At 43.9% G+C, this 13,640-nt stretch overlaps 1 protein-coding gene across 7 annotated transcripts in view; it reads left to right on the forward strand.

The window, feature by feature from the left end:
• Nucleotides 1–13,640, forward strand: part of NKAIN2 (sodium/potassium transporting ATPase interacting 2) — a 745,781-nt gene that overhangs the window by 681,856 nt on the left and 50,285 nt on the right. The window lies entirely within an intron of this gene.

Below are 13,640 nucleotides of genomic sequence, written 5' to 3' on the forward strand. Positions count from 1 at the left end.
GGGGTGGAGCGTCCTGGGAGAAAAATAAAAGTCAGTGCTTGTGCAACCACATCATCCATTTATGGAGGGCCATGAGATTATTTAGCACTGAACTTCCTGAAATAATTTAGAGCAATAGTAAGTCTAATATAAAGCTGAAGCATCATTGATCTCTCTCCTAGGTTTACAAAAGTTACAGGGGAATACATTGGTGAGTACAGTGGAATGTTCAGCCTGACAGCCAATCTCATGCTATGTCTTTAATCTCAGAACTGCCTAGATGTAATCCGTCAAAAAGCATGAAGTTGAAATCTTTCCTGAGAAGCAACTGTAAGATAGTAAAGTTCAATTAGGTTCAATATCCTTCAGGCTACAGTAGGCCTTTTGCTCCTTCTGATAAAGTATGAGTATCTCTCCCAATTAACTAAGTTTTCAACATGAATGAAAAATGCCAAAGGCCTGAACATTGATGTGAGCCCCCAACCAATTCACAACTGATGAAGCATATCTGAATGATTCCAGACTAAATTGTCTGAGATTTAATTGTCCTCGGGATCCCTAATACTATAGGAGAAAGAAAAAGATGCATTTATCCAGTTCAATATACTGCAAAATATTCCCTAACAGCAAACAGATTTGGCAGTGTTCCAACACTAGAAATTTTAATCAGGCCTAGATGAAAATCCAAGATTATGTATTGCCATATATATTATAATGTGTATTTCTATTGGAGGACAATATATTTAAGAGATGGAGTAATTCAGTTAGTCTATACACCATTAAAACAACCAGTTCTGTTTTCTGTGTCCTGATCACATGCTCCAACTAATTATAATGATCAGTGAATCAATGATGTTTCGGGGCAATTTACTCTTAAAAACTATTTTGCAAACACAGAAATTATTTTTGTACCCCATGAAAAGGAAACATTAACTTGTATTATCATGGCTATTATTAATTATTATTATTATTTATTTATTATTATTATTATATGCATAGAAACAGCAGAGGTCTAGGTTCTTTACAGATAGGTAATAAGACTTGGTCCTTGCCCCAAGGACTTTAAAAATCTACCCAGGGAGAGGCTGGGATGTGACAAAAATTTGTGTTTCTGAATGGTATATTCCTTTGTTCTCTTCATTGGGTTTGTTCTGGATATTTTAGCATTATTTAGCATTGGTGTAGAAAAGAGACAGAGAGGGAAGGACTACATTTATAGATCTTTTGGAAGAAGTGCATTCTAAGAAGGGAGTTGAAGCATAACAAGTTGGAGGTATGGATAGACCTGGTCAGAGAAGAGGTCCTGCATGTAGGGGTTCATGTGGAAGAAGGAAGAAGATTTATAGGATACATCTCATCCAAAAAGCTCAGGTATGCTGTGTAACACTGTGGCAAGAATATCATATGAAGTAGCAGGGTCAAGAAGAATGTTACCTTTCTGTTGTATGCAATGCTGAGTATTAATTTGGCTGGTAAGGACCTGATTCCAATGCTAGAAAATGAAGAGAAGCGGGATGAAAAAACAAAGTAAGGTATCTAGGTTTGATCTAAAGCCAGTTGAAGTCAATGGAAATCCTTGACTTGCAGAACCAATATGTTGTGATTCACCAGATTCTGCATAGTGAAGCATGTTCTTAATTAGATTAAGAAACCAATTATACGGCTGTACTCTGGCCTGAAATAGCCCCCACCATGTTGGGCTTACCGAGGTGCACTTCATCATCCTCAGTGTTCAGCAAACAGGATTAGAGAGAAGAATGAGCTTCCTGTGCCTTCTCCTTCCGTTGTGTTCTCACACGCAAGCAGCTAGATGTGGGCCATATATTTTAAGGTACTACTGTAGTTCAACACTTATTCCAGCTCTGATAGAGCTGTGTTTAGCACTAAAATGTTGGTTTTAAATGTACTACATGGGAAATATGTCCAAGGAATTTATGTATATAGCTGTTCTGCACTGCTTTAAACATTACTCCCTAAGGGCTCAACTCACTAAACTGTTGTTTGTTCTTTATGTGTCTTTTACCCTTAAAAAAAAAATCCCAACACTGCTAGTGTGATTATCAAGTAGGGTGGCCAGATGTTCAAACCCACCAGGAAAGACTGCTCCTAAAATATTTCACGCCTACAGGTATTGTGAAAAATATTGAATTGCCATTTTCTATCGCCTTTACATAGCACAAAGCACAGGGAAACAGTGGTAAAGTAACAAGCGGGGAAATCGGGAGAGCAAGCAAGGGCAGGTATCGAAAAATCTGAAGTGTCATTTTCATTATCGTTTTGATGATGTAATTGATTTGACTCCAAAATGGAAGCTAGAGAATTGTATTTTAATATGCAATATTATATTAAATATATAAGCTGCTTCTGATGTTACTCAGTGCTTTATGGAAATATGAGGGGTGTTTTGCAAATATAGTCTAAGTGATTAATACCACCAATATGAATGCAGTATAAATCATGTCAGACCTTCCAATCTAGTACCTGACAAAAAGCCAGTGTGTATTAGTTCTGACTTGTTGCCCAGTGCTGTTCAACCTTGACCTGAGTCTCAATGTACCAAAGGAATTAAACGTATCTGGAAAACAACGATCCATGTAATATGTCTATAAAGAAGTATATAGAAATGGAAGGACTTTTAAGACAGCAGATGCTTGTTTTGCAGTTCAATGTCTACACTAGCAAAAGTTGTCTGCTCCTGGAGGGCAATTTTATTCTTGTTAGTTGTGTTTTTAACTCAACTTCTTCACCACCCTTTAATTATTTCCCATTTTACTACAAGATACATGTTGAGTATTGCTGCATTATAGTCATTCTGGCCCAGTGTAGATTTAGGCCTTGAAGTGGTAGTTATCCATCACTAAACTTCCTTTCCCAGAGTTTTACCTTTGAAGACTTTTTCTTAATTATTTTATTAGGAAAGATTTTTTTTTCTGTGCTTTGGGGTTTCTTCCAAGAAAGCATTTGCAGTCATAATTAAGAAATGTGTTAAGCCTTCTGTCAATTAGCTTAATTGATGTAAAAAGCTGATTGGGTCCTGGGAGGGTTGGCTTTCCCCAGCTGAACCTTATCAAAGAGCAGCTTAGCACAAAAGGAGGAAGAAGCCAAAACATATAAGACAGCCAGAAAAGCTAACAAAGCTTCAACAGAAGGTGAAAATCAAAACTCACATGCACAGACTACTGTGTGGGTGTTTTAAAAAGTACTCAAGCATTTTTAAAATGTTTTCATTCTAGTGCATGGCAGAAGCATAGTTTAAAAATAAGTGTATAACTGAAGAAAAGAAATCTGTGTTGGTATAAAAGATTTATCTGGAAAGATTATCAGAATCTGTGAAGAAGAAAGGTTTTCCAAAAGGAGATGCTCAGTGAGCTCTGATAATCTGGAGAAAGAGCTTGGTTTCTGCTGGAAAGTCTCCTTGTGAATTCCAGAGGTTAGGGAGATCATGGGATACCAGATGACCTTTATCTGAATGTATTATGTGACTTGGAGTCTTGTATGTAATCTAGTGAAAGCCAGCCCATGATGAACACATGAATGCCAAAAGTGGGATAAGAAAGAGCATTTGAATATTTGGATCTCCACTTGCACAATGGAAAATTCTATTAATATTTAAGCTGCTGTCTGAGCTAATGATAGATATGATGTGCACATGAGCATAGTCACTCAAGGTATGTCTGCACTGCAAAAAAAAAAAAGACCAATGGCAGTGAGTGTCAGAGTCCAGGTTAACTGACTCTGGCTCACACTATGGGGCTAAAAATAGCAGTGTAGACATTTGGGCTTGGACTGGAGCCCGACCTTTCCCAGGTTTCAGAGTCCAGGCCCCAGCCCAAGCCCAAACGACTACACTGCTAGTTTTGGCCCCGTAGCATGAGCCCCAATCAGTTGACCAGGGCATTGCGACACACTGCCATGGGTTTTTGATTTTTTTTTTGGCAGTGTAGAGGTACCCTCAGATACATAATGAAATGACTAATCTAAAATATTTCAAGGATGCTCCAACATTTAGTAAACAAGGTCTAATGGAGCAAGCACCACAGGACTCGGGGTCAGGTGGTACTCAGTTTCAGTTTTGCTGATGGAGAAGAGGGGCTCATTCATCACCTGTACCTGAGGTTACACTGCAGCTCAGTCTCTGACCCAGGATTATAACCTAGTCCTCTTAAATTTCAGTCCTCAGGCTACTTTGATAGACCTCAGTGCCCTCCCAGCAAGTTCACTTTATTGTATCTCAGCCTCTCCATCTTTAAAAAGGAGATAATAATGATTACCTATTTCACTGAGAGATCCACACTATCACCTTCTTAGTTGAGTTGAAGTTGGAACTTGATTTATTGGCCTTCTCTTTTTGGCTTGAGGATGTATGTGGGAATGACCGTTCACTTTCTACAAACATTTGGATGCAGACCACTAACACTACGTACATGATCATATCCAGTACCCAGCCTTATGGAAGGAAATCCGGACAGAAAGAATAAGGGTTAATACTGCAGCAGCATCCCACAAAATGATAAATCATGCATGTGTGGCTTCCAAAAATCACATGCTGCATGGAACGGGCTGCACAAGCTCAGGGAGTGGCTACTCCTGACTGGTTCCTTGCTGACCCCTGTGTTTGGGGCTAACGTGGCAATTGTGATGTGGTGTAGGGAAAGATGAGACAGTCTAGGATTCATGAATTTTTTCATATATTTTTCTTCTCTGAATCGTTTTCCTGGCTCTTTGATTTGATCTGAGAATTGTTTGAAATAACTACAGTAATTTTTTCTGATTTGCAAATGGGTCAGACAGGGACTTGTTCATTACTCAGTAAGACATGGACTTAGGAAACAGGAGACCTGGGTTATTAGAGTGGTCAGAAAATGGTAAATTGCAACTTTTTGGTGAAAAATTGGAAACCAAAAATTTTCAACTGAAAATAGAAAAATTCAGCTGCAAACTCAAAATTTTTCATCTGGATATGCTGCCACGGTGTCTCATGGGAGTTGTAGTTTTGGTGCCTCATGATCCCTCTGAACTTCTGTCTCCACATGTGTAAAACAGCGAAAATGCTTATTTACTTGCCCCACAAAGGGGCTATATGAATTAAATAGTTAAAATATATTCAGTTGACTTTATGCACTTTGAAAAGGTGCTATGTCAGTATTATGAAGCGCCCCAACAGTTTGTTGGAGCAGAAAGTAGCACTGTACAAGGGAGAATAAACAACCTAACAATGTCTTAACTCTGCTGCCACAGTCTGTGGGAGAGATTGATGAGAGGGGATGTCCGGCAGAAATATTTTCTAAAGAAAGCGAAGATGATTTAAACAGCTTGTATTGTAGAGCACATTGTGAGTTAAAAAGCAAGTCAGATCTGAAGACCGAACTGTACTGCAACTACAGGTGGTAGAAGAAATGTTAGTTAGCATAATATTATATATTGCAGGGGTGGCCATACTTACCGACCCTCCAAGCCACATACAATCTTCAGAAATTTGAGAGCCTCAAGACACACACAACCTGCCGAGTGTGGGGCGACACCTGCTGGGGTGTGGGGTTTCTGCCCTCCTCCTATCCCCTGCAGGCTAAAGCCCAAAGATCCCTCTCCCTACAGGGCAGAAGTCCCTACCCCCGCCACAGGGAAGAAGCCATGAGCTTCCCTCCCCAGTCTAATAGGCAGAGAATGGGAGATGTGGGGGCTCTGCTGTATTAACACAGAACAAAAAGATAGTCCCTGCCCCAAAGAGCTTCTGTGATTTCTGTGCTGGAGCGGCAACATTTTAAGCAGCTCTAATGTAAATCATTAGGGATCTTGGCAGTCAAGGCAAATGTAGATTAGTGTGTGCTGAGTTAAAGCTAGTTCCCTATGGAACTGAAGGAATTTATAGGCAGTAAAAAACACTAATAGTGTAACAGCATGTGAGCAGGGCTGGCTCTGGGCACCAGCAAACCAAGCAGGTGCTTGGGGCGGCACATTTTCAGGGGCAGCATTCCAGCCAGCCTCTTTTTTTTTTTTTGGCACTTGGGCGGCAAAAGCCTAGAGCCGGCCCTGGCAGCAGCAGCACGTCCTGCACCAGGGGCGCCCTGGGGCCGCTGCAGTTCGCGTCGGGGAGCAGCGCCCGCAACTTATGGCCGGGCGGGCTCCGAGAGCGGGACACTCGGGCTGGGGGCTGCCCCTTGGGGCACACGCAGGGCGGCCGCCCCCCAGCGCTGCAGCCGGGGCTGGGCGAAGCAGTCTGAGCCGCCCAGGGACTGCGGCAGGGCGGCCAGGAGCAGCAGCAGCAGCGGGGCCATAGAGGGCGGGGAGCTGCCGTGCGGGGCCCGCGTCCTGCTCTCCAGGGCTCTGATCCCTTTGGGGCTGCGCTGCCCCAGCTCCTCAGCCCCCTACCAGGGCAGTCCCCCAGCTCTGCCCTCCCGGGTCCCAGCCAGTCCTGGAGGCGGGAGACCCGGCTAGAGGGACCCTGAGCTGAGGCGCGGCCCGGGAGCCCCGCTGCTTACCCCGACCCTGCCAGTGCCGAACCGGCTGAAGGCGAGGGGGGAGCAGGCGGAGTCAGCACTAGTGGGGGGAAGCCCAGCGCTGGGGCAGCAGGGAGTGCGGGTGGGGTGGGGTGGGGGAGAGAGCCCAGGGTTGGGACAGCAGTGGGTGAGAGTGTGGGTGGGGGGGAAAGCCCAGGGCTGGGGTGGGGGGCAGCTAAAAAATTTTTTGCTTGGGGGCGGCAAAAAACCTAGAGTCGGTCCTGCATGTGAGACAAGTGTAACCAGTATTCAGTCTGTGCACTAAATCTAATGATCCCAAAGAAAAGGGCAAAGATATGCGAAGTCCTACTGGTCAGTACACTTCCCCAGCTGCAAAACATTGTGTACGCATTAGCTTCACATAGTTGAATAAGAACTTTTGAAAATTACATTACACATAAGAAAGGGATAAATCCCCAAAGAGACCCAAGACAAAGGTTGAAATGTAGTCAGTGGTCAGAGACACACATTCAGCTATTATATGTGGCTGACTCTGGGCCCAGCTGTGCAGCTATTACTCACACTGAGTTGTAGTCACATTCAGAAGTCCCGTTAATTTTAGTGGGATGACCCATGTAAGGTAAGTACTACTTTGAAAGTGAGCAAGGATTTACAAAATTAGACCATCTGACAATACCTGACATACTATATAGTGTCTGCCACTCCCTGGTAGTTGGAAGGTTTAAACCGTTGTCCCGAGAGTGTCTCTGCTATAGCTCGTGTACTACACAGCTCCTTGAAGGTATTTTACCTCACTAAGCTGTAAGGCTTCCAGACTCTGCTGTTCAGGCACTATATCTCCTCCACCTCCCCAGGCAGTATATCTCCTCCACCTCTACTTCATCAGAGGCAAAATTTATACAATTTCCTATCTTTTTAATGCGCATCTCATGCATTCTATACTACTAGATGGTAAGAGAGTTCTCTAACCCTGGGTGCAGCCCAGGCAGATGTTCAGCCTTCAGATTTCTTGCATGCTTAATTTCTAAAAGAAATGCCTGACTGGGTGGTTATATGATGTTCTGTGGAGAGTAGCTGTATTTGCCTCAAGGACCTTCCTGCAGAGTTTTAAAATACTAATTTTGGAAGTTTTTGCCTCTATCCACTTTATGTCAACTCCCAACTCTCTATATTATAGATACCTAAGGCGTATTATGTCCCTTACAAAGATAAATGAAAGGAAAGTGCGGGAAGGATAGGACAATGGTTTTCCCTCAAGCTCTTCTCTTGTCCTTTCTCCCTCCCATATTACATTCCTTGTATCCTGTGTGTTTTATTATAGAAGACATACACTACGATTTTCTTTCTTGTCTGTATTTTTCTTTTTCTCTGGCTCCAAATCTGATTTCGTTTTAAATGAGGGGCTGAAGACAAAGAGAGCTCTCATGTATTTCCTTATTTCCAAACACAGGATGAAATTCAGCTCTGGTGTATGTTGATGGAACTCCCTTGCAAGTCTCTGGGTCAAACTCTGCAGTAACATAGACAGTGGTGGTATAAGTTACGCATTGGGTGAAGTGCGTGTAATAGCTCATTGTATTACACTACTGCCAACATTCACTGGCTCTGCAAAATTAAAGTAACTTCCACACAGAGGAACCAGCAAAAAGAATCAGAGGTCAGTCTGGGGGAGGGAAGATGGTGCACAGCTGTAGTCTGAGTGAGTAGGAGACTTTAACCACCACAGCTGTTCTACCAGCTTCACAACCTGTTCCTCGCTGAAGGAAGCTGCCCCATTTTTCACACATGATGGCTCCATTTTTCGACAAATATTGATATACATTAAATTGTGACAGCTCAGCATGGTACCCACCATCTGAGAATGAGCACCAGATCCCACAGTCCTTGCACACCCCAATCTCACATCAACATCAGTGGTTATTCTGGGAATGCTAAGACTCCAAAGTTCAGATCTGGTTCCCTACATTATACTGCAAGTGTTTTACTGAAGTATACATTCTGTTGTCCCCAGGACTCTAGAGAAATGGGATATAAGCAAAGGTTGTCACAGTGTGCAAAAATTTAACTAAATTCATTATTTAGTATTAAAATAGATGTGTTGCATAAAACATAGCTGTAAGTCTGGGAAAGAGCAAATGCCCACATCCTCTCTGTAAATGATGCCCCTAGTAACCCCAACAATGGTGATAATGGACTGTCGAACTGACAATTAAAATGTGAACTCTACCCCATTTTCTCCTCCCTCTATCCCTGCTTCTGTTGTTGCAACCAGGAAGAAACAAAAGAGAATCTGGACAGGCATCATTCACCTTCACAATTCAGGAGGCAAGAAAAGTGGCTAGAACAATGCAGAGCAAATTAAACTCTAGGGCAACAAAGATCTGGTTTTCATTACAACAACCACGCACATGGGTAACAAAGACTAACACCAAGAAAGAACACTTGTCTATATAAAAGAGTTTGGTATTAACACTAGTTCCATATTAGCCATGGCACCCACCATCTGTATATTACTATATATTCATTCCTGACCCAAATAGAACCACACTAAGCTTCATGTCTCCACTGGCTTTATGTTGTGTTCACTGCCTGGTAGGTTTAAACCCTCCACGGTAGATACTCCATGCTGACACTTAAGCTCAAACTCAGCTGTGGGTACCTGAGTTGTGTCTGCAAATCATGCACAGTTAAAGCATGAGAAGTGGATCCATTGTATGAAATGATGCCCTTGGACACAATAATGGAAGGTTTCCACAAGCAACAGGTGAGCACCCAGACTTTCCAGGCACCGAAATAGGCACCTACGTTTGAAAATGTGTTGCTTTCATTGCAAAAGCAACAGCAAGCCTTTGGGGGAGTGGTCCCCTAGCTATAAAAGAAAAAACTCCCACCTAAAATAAGCCAGACTGCACCTGGGTAAAATATCCTACAACACCTTATTTCCAGGGCTGGCGCAACCCATTAGGTGACCTAGGCAGTTGCCTAGGGCGCTAACATTTGGGGGGCAGTGACTGTGGCAGCCGGATCTTCGGCCCCCCCAGTCATCGGTGGTATTTCGGGGGTGGAACCTTCCGCCGCCTAGGGCAGCAAAAAAGCTGGTGGCGCTCCTGCTTGGTTCTATCATCATTTAAAAGGGCTGAACGTCTCTCAAAGATCTTCCTGAAGGTGCATCTGCAGACTCATTCCACTTTTAGTCAGGGTAAGGAAAGTTTCTTGGTAATGTGGGGAAAAATCCTCTTTTAGAGGGACTGGCTTTTTTATGCCTTCTTGTCTCTACAGCACAGTCCATTACTGTGTGAAGGATACAGCTTTTCCAAATGCACAGCAGTGTGATGACAGATCAGCTATTATGATATGTAACCACAGACCAACCCTCATAAAATTCTCTCTTTAGAACAAAATTGTATTCAACACAATGAAAACCCTAACAAGGATGTGCTTTCTGACAGTTTGGCTTTTCGTGCTATTTCAATGCTGAGATTTTTTTCATACTTGTATTACTAACTGAACCCTGGAGTAAAATGCCTACTTCTATGATTAGAGATCAGCAATCTGGAGTGCTGTGGATTCAAAATGTACAGGAACTGCCAAAGTTGTCAACAATTTTGAAGAAATCTGAGAAGCACAAACAAAATTAAGAGTGACTGGAAGAAAAAAGTAGAAAAATTAAAGGCCCAGTTTACCCTCTGTGTTAGTCCAGTTTTCAACCAGTACATTTCACTGAAGTCTGTGGAAATGAACAGGTGGAAAACTGCAGTAACACAGTGGTGAATCAGCAGGGCCGGCTGCAGGCACCAGCCAAGCAAGCTGGTGCTTGGGCCGGCAGCTTGTAGGAGGCGGCATTCCACCCAATCCTAGGGTGGCACGGCCGCTTTTTTTTGTTTGTTTGTTTTTGTTCCGCTTCGGCCGCCCTGTAGGGGGCAGCGGCGTGGAGGACGGGAGTGCCCTGCAGCAAGCCAAGCAGGACAGCCCGCGTCTTTCCCCCAGCTGACCGGAGCCGCATGGCAGCGCCCCGCTGAAGCCCTGGCCGTCCCCCTTCTCTCTCTCCCCTCGCTCCCTCCTCCTGCCCCCGCTAGCCGGGGCACATCTGCAGGGCAGGGAGTCCCCCTGCACCCTGGCTCCGGCCGCGCCACAGGTTTTTTTTTTTGCTTGGGGCGGCCAGAAAGCCAGAGCCGGCCCTGTGAATCAGACCCTAAATAAAATATTGCCAATTCTCATATTTGGTGCATTTCTTAAATCCGCAGCTCTGAAATCATGTTAGTTGGGAATTTTCTGATGAAACTGGGTTTTATTTGAAAATATCAGTTTGTCAAACCCAAAATGTTTCATAGAAGCATGAGTTTAATGAACTTTCCATGAACCACAAGCAGGTGCTGTGAGAGCCCAGGATTCCAGGCTGTGGGAAGATGAGGCCCTGAAACAGAGACCTATGTACAGCATTATCCCACTGTGCGCTTAGTAACTGAAACTGGCTTGGAAATTAATCAAGCATGTTGAGGAAAACATAATGGATGGTGGCTGTGTGAATGCTATGCCACAATTGATATTAATGATACAAGAAAAGGCTGGGCTAAACTGAAACAAAAGGAACTGGTTACTGAGGTAGTACGAATTCAGGACATGGCCTGTGCTATAGGTTATCATAATTTTTCCATAGCTGGCAATATTTGCCTTACAAGTGATGCTGGGTTCTGCGTGCCTGTTACCAGTACCATTCTAATAGGAACCCAGGCTTTCAGGCCAACGAGCGAAGGCAGCACTGTCACTGAAACGATCATCCCACGTGAACGCTTGCAAGACTTACTGATTGAACTGTCCCGTCCTGTCTCCCCCCACCCCGTGGAATGCTTGCAATTGGATATACACAATTTGGTGGCAAGAACTAAAGAATCCCTAATACCAATAACTCAATTGATCCAGCAACAGGTGAATGAAATAGAAAATATCCAAAGAGAGGTGGAAACACCCTGGTGGGCAGTTCCGGAGGATGTGACCTTATATCCAGTGGTCTGAACCCTTAGCGTAATCCTAATAGGGATCCAGGCCCTAACAGTTGTTGTTCTCATGGGAATGGGCTGCTATATGTTACATCAAACCAAGAAAGCTAAGCTACAGCGTCGAGTGAAGAAGGGGATGGAAATGGCAATCAATACTGCTGTGGTTCAACCAAATAATCATTTCAAGGAGTAAGATGTAAAGCATATATTGCTCAGTATATAAGCCCCCTTCATATATCATATAGGAACATTTATCATCCATATAGCAATCATGATAGTCATTTATGTTAATATAGTCATGTTATCTAGATAGTTTAGATATCTGTCTTTCTTAACGAAGCCCTTAGTATGGACTAACAAATACCAGCAAAGGCTGTCTCATACCATTCAGTGAAGTTAACAATACACAAGCACAGACCCCACATCTCAGTCAAGGTCCTGGGCCTAACATTCCCATGCCCACCATAAGGGACTAAAAAAATAATAATTGGATAAAATCTGTCTATCTGTCGTATGAGGGAATGTGCAGACTAAGGGACGGATGGGGCATGAATGTATGGATGGCAAAATAAGGTAACCACATAACAGTGTTTAGCCCACTGAGTTATCTTTAGTCCATGCATTATGCTTTTCCAGGATGATGGGCAAACATCCTTCCCATAAAAAGATGACAAATGGGGGAATGTGGGAAGATCAGGCCCTGAAACATAAACCCTTGTATCAGTGACCCGGTATGAGGCCTAAGGCCTGAACTAAAGTAATGGCCAAGATTTTGCTAACATAAAGCAAAGTTAAGCTGTTAGCCAGAGATAGGCCCTGCTCACAGAAGCTGGCAAAGAAAGGGCTGAGGTTGCAAAAATACATATACCTAAAAGGTACTGGACACTAGAGATACCAGAACACTCCGATATTTGCACATTCCACACACATAACAAGGAACAGGCTGACCCATCCTAAAGACAGAGGCAAACAGGTAATATGATGGATAGAGTTGTTTTGTTTGAACCAACATGTACAAGGTGAGAGGCAGCACTTTGCTACATAGAGGGGTTGCACCTCAATACATCAGGAATGATGTGTAACTTGTTTGTACCTGTGTATAAGAATGCATCCCTGGGGTGGTGTGTCTGTCCAGCCTACGGGTCAGTGGAGTGTCCCGCCACTGACTGAGCTGTGTCCATTGTCAGGGGGCACATACATGTCCTTTAGTGTCCGCTGGAAACTATTACTGTGCTTTGTGTGGCAAAGTACCTTCTTCTCCTCAACAGGCTCAGTCCTTTTTAGCCTTGGAGACACAGGCTTGGGCAAAGCAAATCCTCATAGGTAGCACAGGGTCTGGCTATTCCTTCCCTCAGTCAGTCCCTTGTGCTTGTTTTTCTTTCCTTCTGGGGACAGAGTGCAGCCTTTCTTGCTGGAAAGGTTCAGAGCCTTGCTGCACCTAGCTTACTTGCAGCTTCCCTGCTTCTCTCACTCTCTCTCTCCCACTTCCATGCCAGGGAGGGTTTAAAAAGGTCTCAAGCAGTTGGAGCCAGCTGAACCTAATTAGTTCCCTGGTAACCCCTTTTCCAGCTGCACCTTATTTCCCCGTGGTTATCTCTCCTCAATGGATTGGGAGAGGCTGTTTAACCCCCTTGGACTAATTACCAACTCCCCCCCTTTTGTAGCCATTTGTCCTGGGTTTACCACATTTGTTTGACAATAAACCTGGCTAGGACTTTTCAGCTTGGAAAAGAGGAACTAAGGGGGGGATATGATAGAGGTATATAAAATCATGGGTAGTGTGGAGAAAGTGGATTATAACGGGTTTAAAAGAGAACTAGATAAATTCATAGAGATTAAGTCCATTAATGGCTATTAGTCAGGATGGGTAAGGAATGGTGTCCCTAGCCTCTGTTTGTCAGAGGGTGGAGATGGACGGCAGGAGAGAGATCACTTGATCATTAACTGTTAGGTTCACTCCCTCTGGGGCACCTGGCATTGGCCACTGTCGGAAGACAGGATACTGGGCTGGATGGACCTTTGGTCTGACCCAGTATGGCCATTCTTATGTTGTTCTTATGGCCAGGTGCCTTCGTATCTTATCGGAGTCTGTGGTCATTGGGGGTTCTCTCGGGGTCTGCTATGCCAGCGATCTGCAGAGCCAGGGCAGCACACAGAGGGAACACATGCACGCAGCCGACTGTTATCATTACTGACCAGAGCAGAG

The sequence above is a fragment of the Chrysemys picta genome, chromosome 3 (genome assembly GCF_011386835.1).
Source record: "Chrysemys picta bellii isolate R12L10 chromosome 3, ASM1138683v2, whole genome shotgun sequence".
NCBI classification, from domain to species: domain Eukaryota; kingdom Metazoa; phylum Chordata; order Testudines; family Emydidae; genus Chrysemys; species Chrysemys picta.